Genomic DNA, 18,076 nt, shown 5'->3' on the forward strand with positions numbered 1-18,076 from the left:
TTCACATGTGAAAACTGTGGGGGAAAAAAAAGGAGTTCAAAAAGATGACCTCAGAAAAAGAGCTTCATCAGTCATTTCATTGTGTTTGGCTAGCATTCCAGTTGCCATACTCTATCATTTAGTGGTGATAATAAGGCTATTTAGGGTAATTCTCAAACTATACCACTGCTGTGACATGCCTATGATGCTTCCAGATGCTGTAGCTCAGCAATTCAAGCCACAGAGAAAATTTTCTTGTTAGTTTCCTGACTGTTCAGGATTCATCTCAGACCTCTTCTGAATCACAGGAGTGGCTCCTTACTACATAACCAGATCCCTCATATTTTGGTTTGTTCAAGATCTTTTTATTTGAAAACAGGCTAGATGCAAAAATGTATCCACAAAGGATGTCCTACTTCTCTACTGGAACTGGAAAAACTGAATATGCTGAGTGTTTTATAGACTAAATGTTTTGTAAAATACATGAGTAGATTCATGATGTCAGTTGATGAAGACAGCAGGTACTCCCCTTTATTTTGTTGGTTCCTACCCTTCCTCCTCCCTGCCAAAGATCCTGTGTGGTTCCTGGTATCCTGGTTGCTTCTGAGTGGAGGGAGAGCTGCTGGATACAGAATAAAAAGTTGCCTGTAGTTTCCTTCTGGGACTGTAAGGCAGGCAGAGGTTAGGGAGTGGCTTTGTCATTTGCAAAGGTCTCTCTCTGGTGGGTTACATTATTGCAGTGGAACTGAGAAGCCAGCACAGCTTTGGATATGTGCGAATGTGTCCTAGAAATGGGGCTGGCCAAACACTGCAGCACAGGCAAGTCCAAATCCTGTGCTGGAGACAAAAAATAATCCTTGTGACCAAGGGTAGGGGGTCAAAACATGAGGTAACAGCTTTCCATCCTTTAATAGACATAATGAAAGATACTGCTGCATCTTTACTGTATTGCAAAAGGAAAACAGGATAAGGACTGGGGGAACTTTACTTGGATTTTCCTAGCAGGTAAATGCTGTGTTACTTTCAAGTTCATAGAATGGTTTAGCAAAACTCCAAAAATGTGCAAATTGAGATGGCAAGCAGACCATTTGAGGCTTGTTTCAGATATTTGTTTCCAGACAAGGATTATACCATCTCTAGTTGCTCCATGCCAGTAAAAATGGCAGTGTCGAAAGGGTAAGTCAAACTTGCAGTGACATTACTTATGGTGAATTACAGAATTATATTTAAAATCAGGTGAACTCAAATATTTGGTCCCTTTTGATCTTGCAGAAAAGTAAATAGTGGCTTTTGAGACATCTGTGCACTTCTGAGAGTCCAAGCCACCTTAGAGTTCAAACAAAAATATATGCAATAACTGGGGCATGTTAAAAGCCATGACTTCATTTCTTAGAACTTTAACAGCTGTATAGCTCAAAGACAAATAATTCATCTCTGGCTGTTCCCTGTAATAACACAGACATCCAGAAAATGCCTGGCATTTTTTTGTTCACTACTTGGGATCAAATTCATCTGATTTTGTTTCCTTCTGGACTAAGAACAGACTATTCTTTATGTTGCAGCCCTAAGGAGAAATTTTGCATCTCACTGCAGCTTTGTTTCTACACGTTACATGGACCCTGGAAAATTCTCTTGTGTGAGCAGTAATTGTCCAGTCTCATGTCCAGTCCCTTCCATCAGCAGTGAGTTCCTGTTGCTTTGTTTAGATTTTCAAAGAAAAACGCATCTCTTTGCTCAAAAACCGCTTGGCAGCTCTTCAGCCTAACTGCTTCCCCAGAGCTCTGTAAAGAGCTGCTCCTGCAGGACTCATTCTAGGGACCAGTTTTGAATGCTCTGACAACTTTTTTTCCCCTACAGAAACTTCCATGGTCAGAAACCCTAAGCACAGCGTTTCAAAGGGCAGAAATTCTGAAATCAAAAGGAAATGAGAGTCTGTTCTGAGAGCCGAAGGGAGAAGTGTTTTGTTTAAGCATAAGAGACTGAGCCAGATATGGCTCCTCTGCATAAAAACAGCAAGAAGGTAAGTGCAGATTTGGGAATCAGAGTGCTATTTAAATTCACAGTGGTGTTGGCATAAGAGGAATTGATATGTATTGGTCCTAAATTAGGCAGGAAGAAAATTCTGGACTAGTCTTTAAGAGAAGACAACATGCTTTTGACATCAAGAATGAGGAACAGGCTTTAACAGTCACAGTAAGGGTTTGGCCACAGGGCCTTTGTGTCTCTGTCTTTACAGAGTGTTTACTTTGTGATGGGAACCCAATGTTAGGGTTCCAGGGTAATCATCCTGAATGATTGAATCTAAACAGCTGTCCACATGACTGCAGTCCCTGCAGACAAGCCAATGCACATACAAGTGTGTTAGAGTATCCACAAGTGTGTTAGTGCATCCAGTCTATTTCTCTGCTATTGCAAGTGCTACTGCAGAGAATGTTTTCTGGTGTTTCACCCAATCTACCAGTTTTAATATACTTTTTAATCCTCTGCTGGAGATCCCTGTAGACTGCTCTTAAAAGTTTTTTCTTGTCAAGAATCCTGGGTGTTTATAACCTGCCCTTCACCAGTCAGGTTTATGTTGAAATCTTTACACTTGTCTCACAGCCTGGCCAACTCTTCAAAGCTTTGTTCTTTTATTCTTTCGTTCATGGTTTTCACTGCCCCAAATCAAATATAGTCTTGAAGCTGAGACTGAGTAGAAAGGAGAAATTTGAGTGACAGTCTGCTGCTGCTAAATTGCTTTGATGCTTCTGCAGCCCACTGCTTCTTGCAGGGGCCACTTTCCAGCAGAGCCTGAACTGCTGTTGAAAACTGCATTTCCTGCTACACAGAGCTCTCAACCAAAGCAGAAATCAAAACAAGAGCAAACCCAGTGCAGACTCTGGCAAAGATCACCCTCTCTTCATATATAAAAGGGAAGCATTTAGCCTGACCTCATAAAAGACAGAACTTGAAGGACCATTCTACACTTTGAAATTCTATCCTCAGTGGCATGGAAACAAAATGCTGACTTGGGAATTTCAGCAGCTCATTTTGTTCTACTCAGCCCACTCTACTTCCTGAGCATGAAGCAGCTATTACATCATCCCAGGAAAATGAAGGTTATTGGGTCACTGCCTGTCCTTATAATCTGCTCAGTAAGGAATTTCACAAGGGTATAGACTAGTGCCCAGAATAACATTTAATAAGATCTGGAAAATTAGGCCAGCAACAAGCAGAGGCCTCTTAAAAGTTTGCAGGAGGCCTACCATTTGGATGAGTTAGCAGCACACCCTGCTCTATAAACATCACTTAAAACCAGCTGCTTCCAGGAGCCAAGGAGAGAAATCACTAAGGGAGGGAGTCCACATGAGTTAGCTAGAAGCTTAGTAGCTTTCTTAACATACGGGTCTGTGTTAAATGGGGAAAGTCACTACCAGCATCCTACTTGCCTCCAGAATGTGTCAGGCAAACTCCACCCTGGAGTGCAGGTATGGCTGAAACTGTTTGCACTGCCCAGCTGCAGGGATGTGCAGTGGAAAGCAGGAAGAGTGTTATTCCTAGGAAGAGTTTCTGATTTCTCCTGTTTGTGTCAGCTGATTCTATGCCTAGAAAAGCTGCTGCTTGTGCTCCACCACCTCATCCCAATCTATGACTACAGTTCAACCTCCAGCAAGCAATGCTGAACTGCATTACAGTTTTTCTTCAGGTAAAGTGTGAAACTGCAAATATACTAGTGAGCACAATTCCACACAGAATTCTTGCACTACGGAGATAGATGAAATGTCTACCAACAGACAGAATGGTCAAAGCTTGAAAATATTAGTGAAATAATTTCTAGTTAATAAGTCCATTTTTATAATGGGCAACATGAGAACAAAAGGCACAGGGGAACAGAGGCTTTGGAAAATTGAGCTTAATACTAAATTATGTATTTCATATTGTTTAAAAAAACCCCAACATAAGCAGTGCTGATCTGTGATTAGATGAAATCTAAAACATCTGCAAGAACTCCCAAATAAACCATGGAAAGTGGGAGGAATTCACCAAATGTTGGGAAACAAAGGAGCAAGGAACTGGGTGGAATTTGTGGTGGAATTTGTGTGTCTGCTTTAAAATGCCAAGCTTTCCCCCATATTGTTGTCACTATTGCTACACAGAAATTGCACTTTCACTCTTTGGCTGTGTAAAACTTCTGTTAACATTGAGGATTTACAACCCTCAAGTGTGAGAGCTGAATTTCTTCTACCACTGAGCTATATGGCTCTTGGCAATTTTCCTCTCTCTTCTCTTAGTGAATATAGATAACATAATTAATTTTTCTCTTCAGAGACAGGTAATTAAGGTTTAACTTCGGCAAAGAGTTAATTTAGCATAACCTCTAAACTATTTTAAGTAAAAAGGATAACATAACAATTTGAAAAATGGGATAATCTTCAATGCTAATTTTGCCTCTTGTTAGATTATATTTTAATCTATTTTGCTTCCTCTTTATTTTTATCTCCAAAGACATTTGGGTGAGGTAGACCAAACAGTAAAAATTACCTTCTTTAAACATACCTTGGAATAGCCCACAGTTCAGATCCAGCACAACACTTTCCCCCAAGTTACCGGCAGCACAGCCAGGTCCTGTTCCTGTCCCCTTCTCATGCAAAGAGTTCTACCCACACCTCTAAAATCCACAGAAGCACAAGAAGTGGAACTAGTGCTCATCAGGCATGGAGACATAGGAAAAGAAATTATTTCACATACCTGTGGAGAACTCTTCCTATAACCTGGGAAAAGGTTTGTATGGTTAGGGGTCTTTAAAAATTAGAGATTAGTGAAGCATCCTTCTTCAGGTGTCTTAACAGATACAGGATTTGGAGGGGAAACCACTTGGTGTAACGACTTCTGGTGTAAAGCACTGAACTGCATTGCAGGAATGGTCAACAAGATCTTTTCTCTTCATTTAGTTCTCAAATTGTTGCAGACAGCTCTATTTGAACTGTTTTAAAAATAAAATCCAATCAGAACAGTATTGCACACAGGCATGAGACTTACGAAGTACAGTGATAGAAAGCTTCTTCCCTTTCTTCCTCCTCAAACTAAACTGTTATAGTTTTTCTCATTCTTACTATGTTTGGCTCAGAATCAACTTACAGGACAGGAAAAGTAAACAAAATGGGGGAAATGTCTCAGTATTAGCATTAAGGAGAAGGGAGGGACTTCCTCAGAAGTATTATGTTTTTCATATGACTACTTCTGGTGTTCAGTCTCTCATTTAGGACTAGTTTGAGTACCTCTCTGCTATATTTCTCTGAGAAATCCAATTCTATAAATGGAAGAAGCTAACACCAAGTCTATGTATTCCTTCTTGTCAGGATAGTTCTTCTTTGAGGTACAAGTCATCGTGATAAGACAGTCAAGATCCATTTTGTATACAAAAATGCAATTATTAACCACTTCCTCAGTTGTCAGTATGGTCAGGGCTGCAGTTCCACACAATACACCTCCTCTGTCCTTATTTAACTTAGCTGCTGTGCCCACAGTGAAGCAGTGACCACTCCAAAATGCCTTCAGTGTTAACCTGGATGCCAGCAATTGTCCCCAGGGAGCTCTGAAACCCCTCCCAAAGTAGGGCTGTGTAGATTGGTCCCTTCATATTTGCCAACAGACATAGCCTCTGGCAAGGGCTCAGTTGCACTGGTGTGGAAGGAGCCTCCTCTAGCCATCACCCTTGCACTCTCCAAGGCACTACCTTATGTTAAAAAAAATAAGGGGGGGGGGGGGGGGACTGTGTGTGACTACTTGTAGGGTTTTTTGCAGTAAAAATGCAACATTGCAAATGCACTCTGTTGTAGTCCACTCCTTGTTTGTGGTGATGAAAATTTGCTGCTGCTCAGACTCATGCATCTGCAAAGGCATTTTGGAATACTGAAGCAGGACCATATTTGGCCACTTCTCTTCATAGTTCCTGTCTGGTTGTAGAGAATGCTTTTGCATCCTGTTAACATTCCCTGACTGCTGTTAAGCATGCATTAGAAAGCCCTACCTTCCATTTTCAGAGTTGTCAAACAGCCTTAAAGAGATGCTGACCATTTTGAAAAAGAAAGAGAAAATGAGACTTTCAAAACAACTAAAGTCAGCCTCCATGCATTGGGTAATTCCACCACATCCCTAAGGAAATAAGGGAATATGGTAAGAAACAGAGCATCATATTATGGTCCTTGATGAAACAAGGGGACAATTTAGAATTTAACCACAGCAGTCTTGAAGCTTTTTATGCTGCAAAGGCTAAGTGATGGAGACAGGACAGAGAAGAGTAAGTAGCAAGTGTACATAAAACTTTTCATCTGCCCCTAAAATCTAAGGGAAAACAAAGGTGGAGACCAATAAATCTCCACAGACTCTTTGTAATTAACAGACCAAGTAATTTCCCTCAGTAATTTCATGCGATGTCTTTTTAAAAGTCATGCTCAGCTTCAGAAATAAATGTCTATTTGCCCGTACTCATACCAGCCACACTTCTAGTAGCTGTTTGTTACATATTGTTGCTGTAGTTCTCCAGGGTCCCAGCTGGCTTTTGCTGTTTTCCTGAAAGAAGTTGTCTCAATTCACTTGCTTCAGGGTGAAGCAGTGGGAAAGAAGTCCCTGCCAGTGACTACTCTCCCATTAGGATGAAAACCCTTCTCAGTCCTGTGGAACTGTACACCTCAGTCCAGCCTGGTGTCTCCTCAGTGTCATACCTCCACCTAGCAGCTAATTCCGTGTATTTAAGAGGAAGGACAAAGAAATCTTTTGGTGATTTTAACATGAGCTAAACATGATGTAACATCTTTAGCACACTTGAAATATGGTCTAGCATGCTTGACTCTTCCTTCTTTTGGGTGGGTTCTGTGCTGTCATCTGATGCACAAGGAAGGAGTGTTCTCATCTGCACTGCTAATCTTATGCAAAATTAGTTCCTTTGGCTCAGTTAAAGCTACAGGGTGGCACTGGTAGCGTCAGTGTTACACCTGGATAGTCTGGTCCTCATTAGAACCAAAAAGTTGAAAAGGCTAATGATTGTCTGCCTTTCTACCCTAGAGCAGGTCTGAAAGCCACCTGTTTCTAGGAGTAAATGGTGTAGTCTGATGTTAGGGTGCTAGATTCTGCACACTTAAAGACCACACTGCACCCATAAAGCAGTGTTCGAAATTCTGGGATTTATCATTTGGTTGGTTTGGTTTCCTTTAAATTAAACAAAAATCACACAGAGTGATCTCCTCAGGCATAGGGAAAGGCTGGCTGTAGAAACAGGAACTGTTACTTTACAATTGGAAAGAAGGTGCATGTTATCCCTTCAGTTCAAAGCAACGTTCAGTTTTGTGGCCATCTGCGAGTTTTATCCTGACACACCAATGAAATAGACATTGGTAAGATTGCCGTATTATTTAGATGGATACACGGGTAGATCTGCAAGCAGGTTATGCTTCCTTACATAGACATGCCCACAGAATTGGGAAATTTCTAGTAACATGGTGCAGGAGTGCAGAAGTCTTCAATTTGCAACACTCAGTTCCCAGGCTGAAGACAGAGCTGAGAGCTGTCTGGTCTGGCCCTGCACTACCCAGTGTGATACAGACACTCCAGGATGTGGTCTGCAGCTCCAAGTAGCTCTGCCAGGAGACTGACATGCCTACAGGCCTTGAAAGAAAATAGCAGAGTCTGTCCCATGTAAAACTTGGCTGTTCATTTGCCTTTGCAAGAAACAAAGGGGTGCTGCCTCTGAGGGAGATGCTGCATCTTGACCTAGAGATGTCATAGGGTAGCAGTTCTGAAAGTACAATGATAAACTTGAATGAGGTTTGGTAATAGAATTCTAACAAAATTCAGTCCTTGACTTGAAGCATGGGGAAAGCTCATGGTTCTAGGGTTTTTATTCTTTCCATATTTTGTTACTAGAACATCTAATTTTATTTTTTAAAAGAAGCTGGATATTTCTGGCTAAATTCCAAGCTAAATCATTGCATTCTTAATTCTTGCCACATTTCCTTCCCTCAGCATCAGTGGTGTGGGACCAAAACAACATTTGGCTGTTCATGGAGCTCTTCAAATGTCAGTATGTCAGAAATACCACATCCAGCACAGCAAGTCTAGTGTGCAGAGTGTGTTACAATCAAAGGCATTGAACAATCACTATTATTTTCCATTAATAAATATCCTACAGCTTTAACCAAGATTTTCATTCCAAGCGGGTTCAGAGCCTACCATGGCAGGGAGAGGAGTTACATTCTTTCTAGGTTTCCCAAGGAGACTTGCTTTTCTCTGCTAACATCACAGTACCGTAAACAAATGGATCAAAGCTGTAAACCCTCACACAGAATTCCCTACATTCCTTCCCTTTAGGTGATCACATGGATGCATTCACTGTCAGCAGGGACTCCCCTTGTTTTCTTTCAGACCCTGCTGCAGTGATAAAGGCAAACCTCCAGTGCCCCACTGGAGATGGTGTCTCACCCAAGAGATGACAGTAGCAGTTCGATACCTCATCCTCCCACAGACTTCCTGTATGACCTCACTCGTGTCTTTTAGCCTCTACCTCATCTGTAAAGTCAGATAATTGCATGTAAACCTCACAGAGATACTTGGCAAGATTAAATGCTGAGAGGTGAGAGGTGCTTTGATCTTACACTGCTCTAGTGTACACTGTTCCTAGAGAGCTTTGCAGGGATGTGAATATGCATCTAACTTGGAATGACATGAACCCATTTTCTTGGAGAAGAGGAGTTCCCATGGAGCGTGCTGGACAGCTGACCTGCTTTCTTGTTGAATATTTGTCTGTATTTTCTGAAGGAGTTCAAAGCAATCTCTAATTTGTACTCATGTTTTTATCACCACAGATAATTGCAGGTAAACAGGATTAAAGAGGACATCCCAACCCAGTTCCATCCTACTTAGGCAACTCTCCTGGAAGCATTTCTGTAGCACACCAGATGTCTACCAGGTCAGTGTGAGGGAACAGACTGCTGTGCAGTGCTATTCAGGAGTGTTCCTACTTCTGTTTGCCAAGATTTAAAAACTTAACCTGAAGGACAGTAACAAGCTGAGGCTTGCTGCTTACCAGACAATTCCATTAAGCATATCATTGTAGAGAGAAGATACAATGCTGGTAGGATGGTGATAATGCTAAGTTATCTGAACTAATCCCTTGTCAAATTCCCTAGATCCTTTAGGCAGTGTGTGTGCAGTTAAAATGTCAATTGGTATGGGAATGAGTTGGATAAGTTACAGTAGTTGTTGCTGTTGGAGATAGGCTTATCATACTCAGCTCAGTAACACACTTTGTCTGGCACTCACGGGTGTCAAGCACTTCAGTCTGCTGCTGGAAATGTTACAGCCAGGGTTCCTCTGGTGAGGTAGAGTCTGCCAGCACTAGGGAATGTACAGAGCTCAGGGCCAACATGCAAGAAATTATGACATCCCTGCTTTTTAATTTTTGGTTGATATGTTCTGGACCACAAAGGTAAGAATTCAAAGCAAGGAAAATTCCCTGCCCTTACAAGTACCCTTGGGTTTGGGAGCACAAGTAAGTTAGTAACATCTAGTCTTGAACACAAATATCCACATGGTTTTCTTTTCTGTGTTTTCTCACACCAATACCAGTCACTTGATGAAACACAGAAGTGTAAATGTGCCAAAATGAAATAATGGTAATCCTGGGTAAGATTTTTCCTGAGACTTTCAACCAGTGTAAACCAAAATGGCTTCATAAGAATTACCTTAACACAGGCTGTGATAATTCATGCAACCCTGGAGAGCTGACCACTGAATCAATGCTTTATGTGTTTGCCTGTTCTTGAAAGACAAAAGGAAAATGTAACCCAGATTTTGGAAAACATAAAGATCAAATATGCTCAAGCTCCAATTTAATTCATTCCTGTGGTTCAGAGAAGTGCAGGGCCACTGGCCAAATTTGGTAACTCCTCCTGCTTCTTTGACAGGCAGAAGAAGCAATTTCAAAATCAGAGAAAACATGTCGATTGAAACTTGTGGTACAGCATGACATTCAAGGTTTGGGCCCTCCTGCACTGTCCAAATACTTAAGAAAGTCGCCCTCACTTAGCACAGCTAATGCCTTCAGAAAAGCATTGAAAGCTACAGAGTTTCCTTCCAAGCACCTGTTTTGCTCTGATGCTCTAATAACAGTTATGCTTATCACCATCTTCTTCCAGTTTCCCTGCTCCTTCTCATATGCCAGGTTGGGATTCTTTCTTTGTTGTTAGCAACAACTTTGACATTTCAAGGTTACAATTAGGTTACCATTAGGTGCAGTCAACAAACAGCACTGCATTTGGTTCAGATGTGGGAGACATTTCAAATTCCTGACTAATTCTAATAGTGCAGGGACTTAAGTCTGAATTTCTAATGTCAGAGGTCAGTGGGTAGTCCTGGGTAAGTAGGGATGTCTGATGTCAGGAAAAGGAATGTTAACTATAAACCATGAGTTCAACAACACAATGTTATCTTGCAAGAAATGTCAAATAAACTGCAAAACCATCTTCTTCCTTGCTCACGTCTCTAAGCCAGACAGAGTGTGGGGCTACTTAATTATCCAATATACACCACCAACCATTTCTTGCTGTACAAGTTCCTATAACATTTGGATTCTATCCTGCATGGCATTCCAATATACTTAAACTCTACTGCTGACAGGTGAGCTGCAAAGGCAGCTTTAAACTAGCTCCAGTCAAGTAGATTTGGATTAAAGCTCCATTCTCTAACTCATTCCAGTGGCCAGAAAGAAGCATCCAAAATTTACATCATCTTGCTGTCTGCCAGATTGTGCTTACTGTTGCCACTTGCCTCTTGAACAGCCAAACTCCACTCTTAAGTAACTGGTGGTAGCCACCAAATGAAAAAGTGGGGAGCTGGGAAGGAGGTATTTGAAAAAACAGCTACTTGGATTGCACAGAAATTCTCTGCCTGACCTTGGAAATCTGTTGGTGAAGGTTTTGTCATTGCCTGTGTTGTGCTTGAAAAAGCTTGGAAAGTTTAGTTTAAAACACAGCCTTTGTTTATCTGCACCTGAAGCAGAGTGGTGATAGAAGGAAGGAAAAGTGTTTGGCAAATGGAACAAAACCCCCTTAATTCTGAGTGGCTATGTACAGCAGGACTAATCTATTTGTAAATGTGTATCTTTAGCCAAAAGGTAATTTAATCAGTTTTTTTTTTCTCCTTTTTTTAAGTATTCTGAGGAGCTATTACAATAACAAGCAGGGCTTTGTGGCATTCAGGCATATCCCAAATATCCTGGTGTGTGAAGTTTCCCTAAGTGCCTGTCATTAGGATGCTCAGTAGTAATGCTGACATGATTAAGCCGTTGTATTTGTAGTGTCCTGAGCTTACAGGGAGGGTAAGGAACTTCCGTGATCCCTCTTATCCCACTTCTGACTGCTATGGATTCTGTTGCAGCATTCAGGCACTTTTGAGATCTGGGATTTCACTGATCTTTTCTAAATAATCAGACAAGGCCTGGGTGTCAGAATTTATCCCCCTGTCCTTGGCACTGATGGAGCAAAGCATTTGCTATGATGGATCAGAAATGTCTACATGCATGTGCTGTCTCTTTGAAGGATGCAAAGCATCTCTAGTCACAGGTAATAGGTCATTTTTCAGTTGATTCCTTCATGACAGCCTGCCTATGATGAAAAAAAATCTTATGGGGAGATGCTTAAACACAGATTTTTTTTTTTTTTTTAATGAAAATTAACTGAGGTTGTGATTCCAAAAGTCCACAAACACTGCATGTAATTAAACTTTGGCAAAGGCAGATTATACAACTTTGCATCTATAAAAGGCAAGATCTGTCTTTTGTTTATTCCCTGCTAAATCAGTGAGGTATGTCATGGTATTTTAGCATCGACTTAGCATATTTTACTTTCCCTTCCAGTTTATAGGCCAGTGGAAAATAGAGATTGACCAAGCTGACTAATGACTTAGAGACTGCTCATAAAAAACACTGGAAAGCAAACAGCTTCTCAGCTCTACAGACAATAGGCAGCATAGTGCATTTATGGTGAGGCATTACAAGCTTCAGGTGCCACAAGAAAGCTGAACATAATTTAAAATTCTACTAGCCAGCAATGAATTTGAAATGGCATTTAAACACAGAGAGAGGTCAGGCTGCATGTATGTAACAAAAATTACCAGTACAGTCACACTGTTATTAACATCTAAAGATACTGAGGGTTTCTCTGCAAATGGTTATCAGAAGAATGGTACCGCACTGACCACATCACCCATTTGCACTGCCAGTGGCACATAACATCCATCTTCATTAGCATTTTAACTTAGATTCAGGTCTGTAGTTTTGATGTGAATCTCTGTGTTAACCATAATTCCTGTGCTTTTGTCTGCATTGCTGGGTGGCTTTGAGGCACACACACCAGGTACCTTTCAGGTGAGACCAGAAGATGTGGTCAGACCCCAAAGCAGCATTTAGTCCAGACAAGATTGGAGTGAGTCTGAAAAAACCTCATATATGTAGGGCCAACTCAGGTGCTTAGAACCAAATAAATTGCTCCAAAACTGTTACTTTTCCACCACTCTACTCGCTAATGCAGATACTATTGTACTGGACTATCATTACACATACATATATGTATTTTTAAGTATATAAATAGCTTCCTTTGATCATACTTTTAGATGTATTGGGTTGGATATTTAGCTAGCACAAGTCACTGACATTTAACTGAAACCTGCCAATATCAGCAAGTAACATTTCCTAAATATTGCAATATCTTTATAGTCAGCTAAGTTAGCCAGCTCCTCCCCCATGTTCTTTACATTATGACTTGCAGCAAGCCCAAGGACAGATAGCTGGAGCTGTTCTAAGTATTGGGATTCACAAGCCCAAATCTGAGGAAACCTAAATTCAAGTAACGTACTTGGCAGAGAAATATGTGTTCTGCTTGCTTCTTTGAACTCCAGTTTGACATGACCAGCAGACTGGGTAGATGTCCACCTCTTTGTGTGGACTGAAGTGGGTAGTTCACTATAATGTTTCTTCAGTCTCTCATAAAAATACCCATTAAGTGGATTAACTGCATACAAAAATTAATGCCAGGATTAAACCCTGTCACAGGAATACCAGATAAACATTCAGCAGGAGTAAAAGTATTTCCATATTAAGGTATATGTTAAAAATTAAGCTAATGAAATGGGATGTTAGAAATAGATGAGTTAATATTTGTCATTAGTAACAATGAACAAGAGAATTTTCACTGTCCTTTAAAAGGCAAGTTAACATTGAATAAGGAAATGTGGGAGGGCATGAGACTCAATTTATAAATGGGGTTAATGATGAAAGATCACAGTCTTGCTTACCCTGAAGTTTTCCATAACAGCAGGTTTTGAGGGTAGTTGCTTAATTTCAGACATAATCTAATTTCCTCTGTTATTTACAGTTTTTCTATTCTGTCCGATATTGAGAAATACCTTCAAAAAAGGTAATTTTTGGTATCAAAAATTTCAGACAGGAAGAGAAAGAACGTGCCTTAATGAAAATTGCTGTCACAGTATTTTGCTACTTTTTACTTATTCTGTCATTGTCTAAAATGAGATTTCAAATAATCCCAATACGAGAAGGCCAACGTGAGGCGGTGTTCACTCACACTTCCTTATTCAGTGTAGAAAGCAGCCAGAAGTTTGACCTAGTGAGAAATCCCAAGTATGGCTATGAAATTGCATCTGCCAGGGCTGACTGCAGTTTGAGCTCCCTCTGATGCTTTTGCCTCTCTTCAGAAGCTGTCTGCCAAGACCTCACACTGTCACTGGTATCCTAAAGGAGAAGGAGGGCTGTGCAACTCTTGGCTCTCTCCTAAAGACTGAATTCCATCAGAGGACTCTCATATGCGCGCGTTTGCCATTCCTTCACTTTGATGATCGTGTGCACTGCCATTTGTGGTAGCTCTTTCACTTGTGTTAAAATAAACACTGAATTTTGTATGCAGCCAGCAGCAGCTTTAATATAGGCAGGCAGCCTTTTAACATTCACACAGGGGAGAATACACAGATGCAATGAACCACGGCTGGTTTTTTTACCACAGTGATGGTTTTGAAGCATGAGTGATCTCCAGAAATGCTCCAGCTTCTGCACAGGCCTGTGTCATTTATAAAATCATGCATCTTCAGGATCCTGGAGAAGTGTGAAGTCATGGACATACTGGGCCTAATTCTCAAGTCCCTAACATAAAGCATACTGGCATAAAATGGCTTTTGAGATCAAAATCAGGATTTTCACATTGTTGACATTTTAACTGGAGCTACTTCTCATCAGAAGTGGAGTAAAATAAAAAGCAAGGGCAAAATGCTGCCTCAAGCAAAAATCCTGAAAGAGTTGGGTTTCTTTTTCTACCTTAGGAAAGAATGAGCTTATTTCAAGTGTAGATGATGGAGATTCACCTTCTGATTCAAGTGTTGGACCCTCCATGACAAGTTCCAGTCAAACTACCGTTTGCTTTCAGTGGAATTTTGGCTAAATGTCCGAAGATTAATCCATAAACTAGTGATTATTGAAGTGCAAGGAATTTGCTCTTGAGAAAACATGCATCCTGTTCTCTTGCAGGTTTCCTTTCCTGCTTGTGCAGAACTTGCATCCCATTTCTATGTATCATTCCTTTTCTACAAAATCCAGTATGATTTTATGCTCTTCAGCAAGATTTTGCTGAACTTCTACATCCTTTCTCAGAAGGAAAGACTATTATTCCTTTAGTAGCAACAACCACAGCTGTTACACATTCTGAGAGATGGTCAGAATGCCTCTTGGGTGCAGCATCCAGTCCCCTCTGCTTGCTTTCTATTGCTGCAGCTTTATTCTCCATGCCTCCTAATTGATCTCTCTAGTTGTGCTGGTTGTATCTCACACCATCCCCTCTTTTGTGTGGTCCTTTATCAGACTCCATGACAGACCTGAAGTGTTTATCCTCAATCCTAACCTGATATGCTTCTGATTGTTCAGAACAGTTAATCAGAACTGGCTGCAGTGGTCCTAGAGGCTCCACAGAGATCAGCTGTTTCCCACAGAGGCCAGCTCTCAGAACAGAGGATGTTTTAATCCAACTGTAAGGCCCTTGGAGCCATACATCATGGGCACAATGCACAATACAAATATATATGCTGCACAAACCAATGCAAGAGCTTAGAAGCTTTTTGAATACCTCTAGTAAATCTGTTTGATTTAACCAGAATTACCAGCCAAAACTGAAGATGGGGAAAAGAAAGCTCAGAACACCAGGACTTGCTAGAATTCAGAAGGTAAGCAGACCGCTGTATTTAGAGTTGAATCTCAGTGCACATGTTTCCAAGCTACTATCTTATCTATTAGCTTAAGTATAATCATAGGTGTGTCATTCTCAACCATGTATTTTTATTTTCTGTTAACTAGTTAAGTCCCTTTTATTGACCAACTGTTCCCTCAGTCAGGACAGCTGCACAGTTTGGATGAAAGCCAGCCACAAGTGTATTCCAACTAGAACTGTGGTAATTAAATCCAAATAATTAAGACATTCACGAGTGGCATGTGAAATCTCTGGAAACTGGCAATAAATTTTTTTGTGCAGGCTCATGTCACAGTGGGCTGGACATGAGAGCTGCTGTGTGTTTCCATGTGTGTGGAGAGCTGACTTCTGTGACTCTCCTATGGAGGAACGGATCAGTATGCAAATGTCAGCTTCCTAATTAAGCCCTATTTTCATGGGTTATTAAACAAATAACCTCCTCTCCCCAAAATAAACCTCAAAAATATTTTGAAATTCTTTCACCAATTTCAACCATTTTTTGAGACCAAAAAAAAAATATTCTCATGCTAACTTGTATACAAATCTTTGAGCAGACACAATTGTAATGCCAAGTTATTACACCATACTAAAGTACTTATACTGGAAATTGTATGTGACCCTTTGAAAGAGCTTCAGATGCATGCCACACTCCACATAGCACCATGGTGCTATGGATACACTTGAAACTGCAGAAATGTTTAATTCTTCAATTTAGCTTATGAAACTTCTGTAGATTCAGTGTGCTGGACTTTAGCCCAGTCTTTAATATTCAGTCTGAAGCCTTTCAGGGAGCATTCTAGAAAATGCTTTTGGCATTGACAGACTTTTTTCTTACCTGCCCATATAAGACCAGAGAAACACTGGGAAAAAGTATGACTCAGTCACTTTGAAGACTCCAGAGTATAAGGATGTTGGACACAAACAACCCAGTTGTGCTGTAAAAAAGAAAGGGGGAAAAACAAACCCTCAGCTCTCCGGAGTCCAGGTATAAATCATAGAAGTTCTTGTCAGCAAACTGAGAGGCTGACTTCATGAATTACAGAGTAACAAGACTCACTTAAAGTCTCTGTTCTAAGGCATAACAACATCCTCCAAATCAATGAGGGTTGGGTGGTAGATGAGGAGGATTAATCTCAGCCACATAAATAGGCAGAGCCTGATTTTTCCTTCCAAGCACTTCCTAGATTCCAATACTAATATTCTAGTGGATAGAGCCTATCTATTGTTGTTAATTAAAATCAAGCTATAGAAGATAATTTACTTATTTCCTAAAACCAGCAGGATTAACCTACTGCAGTGATCTTAGTAAAGAGTAGTGAGCTAGAGACCAAATCTTTCATTTAACAAGAGGTATTAGGCCATAAACATTCCAGTTCCATTTCCTTAACCCAACTGCCAGGGCCCAAGAAGAGGCAAATAAAAAAAAGGAAGACAAGACACAGTTCTGCTTATCAGTAATGCAGAAAAAAAAACTCAGCCCTTATCTAAATCCAGAAAAGTGGCTATTTTATGTAGTGCTTTGATTACATGCAGCACATGTACACAGATTTTCAACACTGGAGACAGGAATTGGATCTCTGATGAAAGATGTAAAACACTGAAAGCATTTATTTTTCACTTTCAGTTCAGTCAGGAAACACAGAGGTCTTGGAGCCTGCAGGCGAGTGCCCAGCGGTGCCTCCCAGCCCCGGCGGTGCCGCAGCCCCACTGAGCCCAGGATGCTGCTCACATTCCGCTGCCTCCAGCTGCCTCCCGTGCTGTCACCGCCGCCCTGGACATCCCTGGGAGCCTCCCGAGGCTGCTCAGAGGCTCTGTGAATCTGCCCCTGTGCTTCTCTGAGACAGAAGGTGTCCAAGGGTTTTAAAAATGGAGCCCGCCTGTCTCCCCAGGCGACTTTGGACCAGAGGCTTTGAGAAGCAATGCTGTGGTGAGGGAAACTTGTAGGACTCAAGAAAGGTTTAGAGATCAAGATAGAACACATTCTATCTGCTGCTGTGGTGCTGCTTTTGAGGATGCATAAAGAGAATATGGAAGGCTAATAGGCCCTTATCTAGTTAGTGGTGTCTGCTTGCCTCACAATATGAGTGTATTGCTATTTTCACATAATACTCTAACAACCTTTTTTTTTTTTGTTTTGTTTTTTAAGACACTGTAAGTCACAACTGCCTCTTACTTCAGTCAGTAAATTCCATGTGGACATGTTTGGGCACAGCTGTAAAAGTGTACTTAATAATGAAATGGTGCCAAAACTCCAGCCTACCCTGCAATTGCAGGAGGTTTTGTCTTCCGTAATTCTGCAGAAACCATAAATTGAGTCTCTTCTGCATAAACCCAGGTTTTTAGTAACCCTAATATACTATAGAAGAGCTTTATTTTTTGTTAGTGCTGACATAAGACAAGTCTTTCCTCAGATCTGCAGAATGGGCAGCAGATAAATTGTTGATACTGTTTCAATGACTATTCTACCAATTCTAAGGAGCTGTTGCTGTACTTCCTACGGCAGTCAATTAGGTGATTATAAACTTGTGGGTTATCATATTGCTCCGATATAAGCAGCTGATTTAAGAACAATGTTTAGAGGTGCCATGAACTCTCTGAAAGTTCAGGACCCTTAAAATGAGGTTTATCTTACCTCACAGGAAACAAACAAAATCAAGTAAGTAGGCTGATAGCCACATTCTCAAGTTTATACAAAACAAATAATTTCCACGGCTGGTAGTCAACATCTTACCTTAGCTGTTATTTCCCTGCAGGTAAGTATCTCAGAGATGACTTCAGGTGAGTGGTATTCTGGGCTCTGCTCTTTGCAAGGCCTGGCA

The 18,076-nt window shown here is 40.9% G+C and overlaps 2 long non-coding RNA genes across 3 annotated transcripts; one reads left to right on the forward strand and one right to left on the reverse strand.

Annotated features, from left to right (window-relative positions):
* Nucleotides 1–7,221: 7,221 nt before the first annotated feature.
* On the reverse strand, nucleotides 7,222–8,327 carry LOC137482056 (uncharacterized). The gene is made up of 2 exons (XR_011003858.1): nucleotides 8,188–8,327; nucleotides 7,222–7,623 (listed from the first exon to the last, which is right to left on the reverse strand). It is a non-coding gene; the product is annotated as an uncharacterized lncRNA (long non-coding RNA).
* A 126-nt stretch (nucleotides 8,328–8,453) lies between these two features.
* Nucleotides 8,454–14,449, forward strand: LOC137482057 (uncharacterized). 2 transcript variants are annotated; one of them, XR_011003860.1, is made up of 5 exons: nucleotides 8,454–8,587; nucleotides 8,820–8,923; nucleotides 11,011–11,128; nucleotides 11,392–11,576; nucleotides 14,341–14,449. It is a non-coding gene; the product is annotated as an uncharacterized lncRNA (long non-coding RNA). The 2 variants fall into 2 exon arrangements; XR_011003859.1 differs by having other exon boundaries at nucleotides 11,014–11,128.
* The last annotated feature ends 3,627 nt before the right edge of the window (nucleotides 14,450–18,076 follow it).

This window comes from Anomalospiza imberbis, chromosome 13 (genome assembly GCF_031753505.1).
Source record: "Anomalospiza imberbis isolate Cuckoo-Finch-1a 21T00152 chromosome 13, ASM3175350v1, whole genome shotgun sequence".
NCBI lineage: Eukaryota > Metazoa > Chordata > Aves > Passeriformes > Viduidae > Anomalospiza > Anomalospiza imberbis.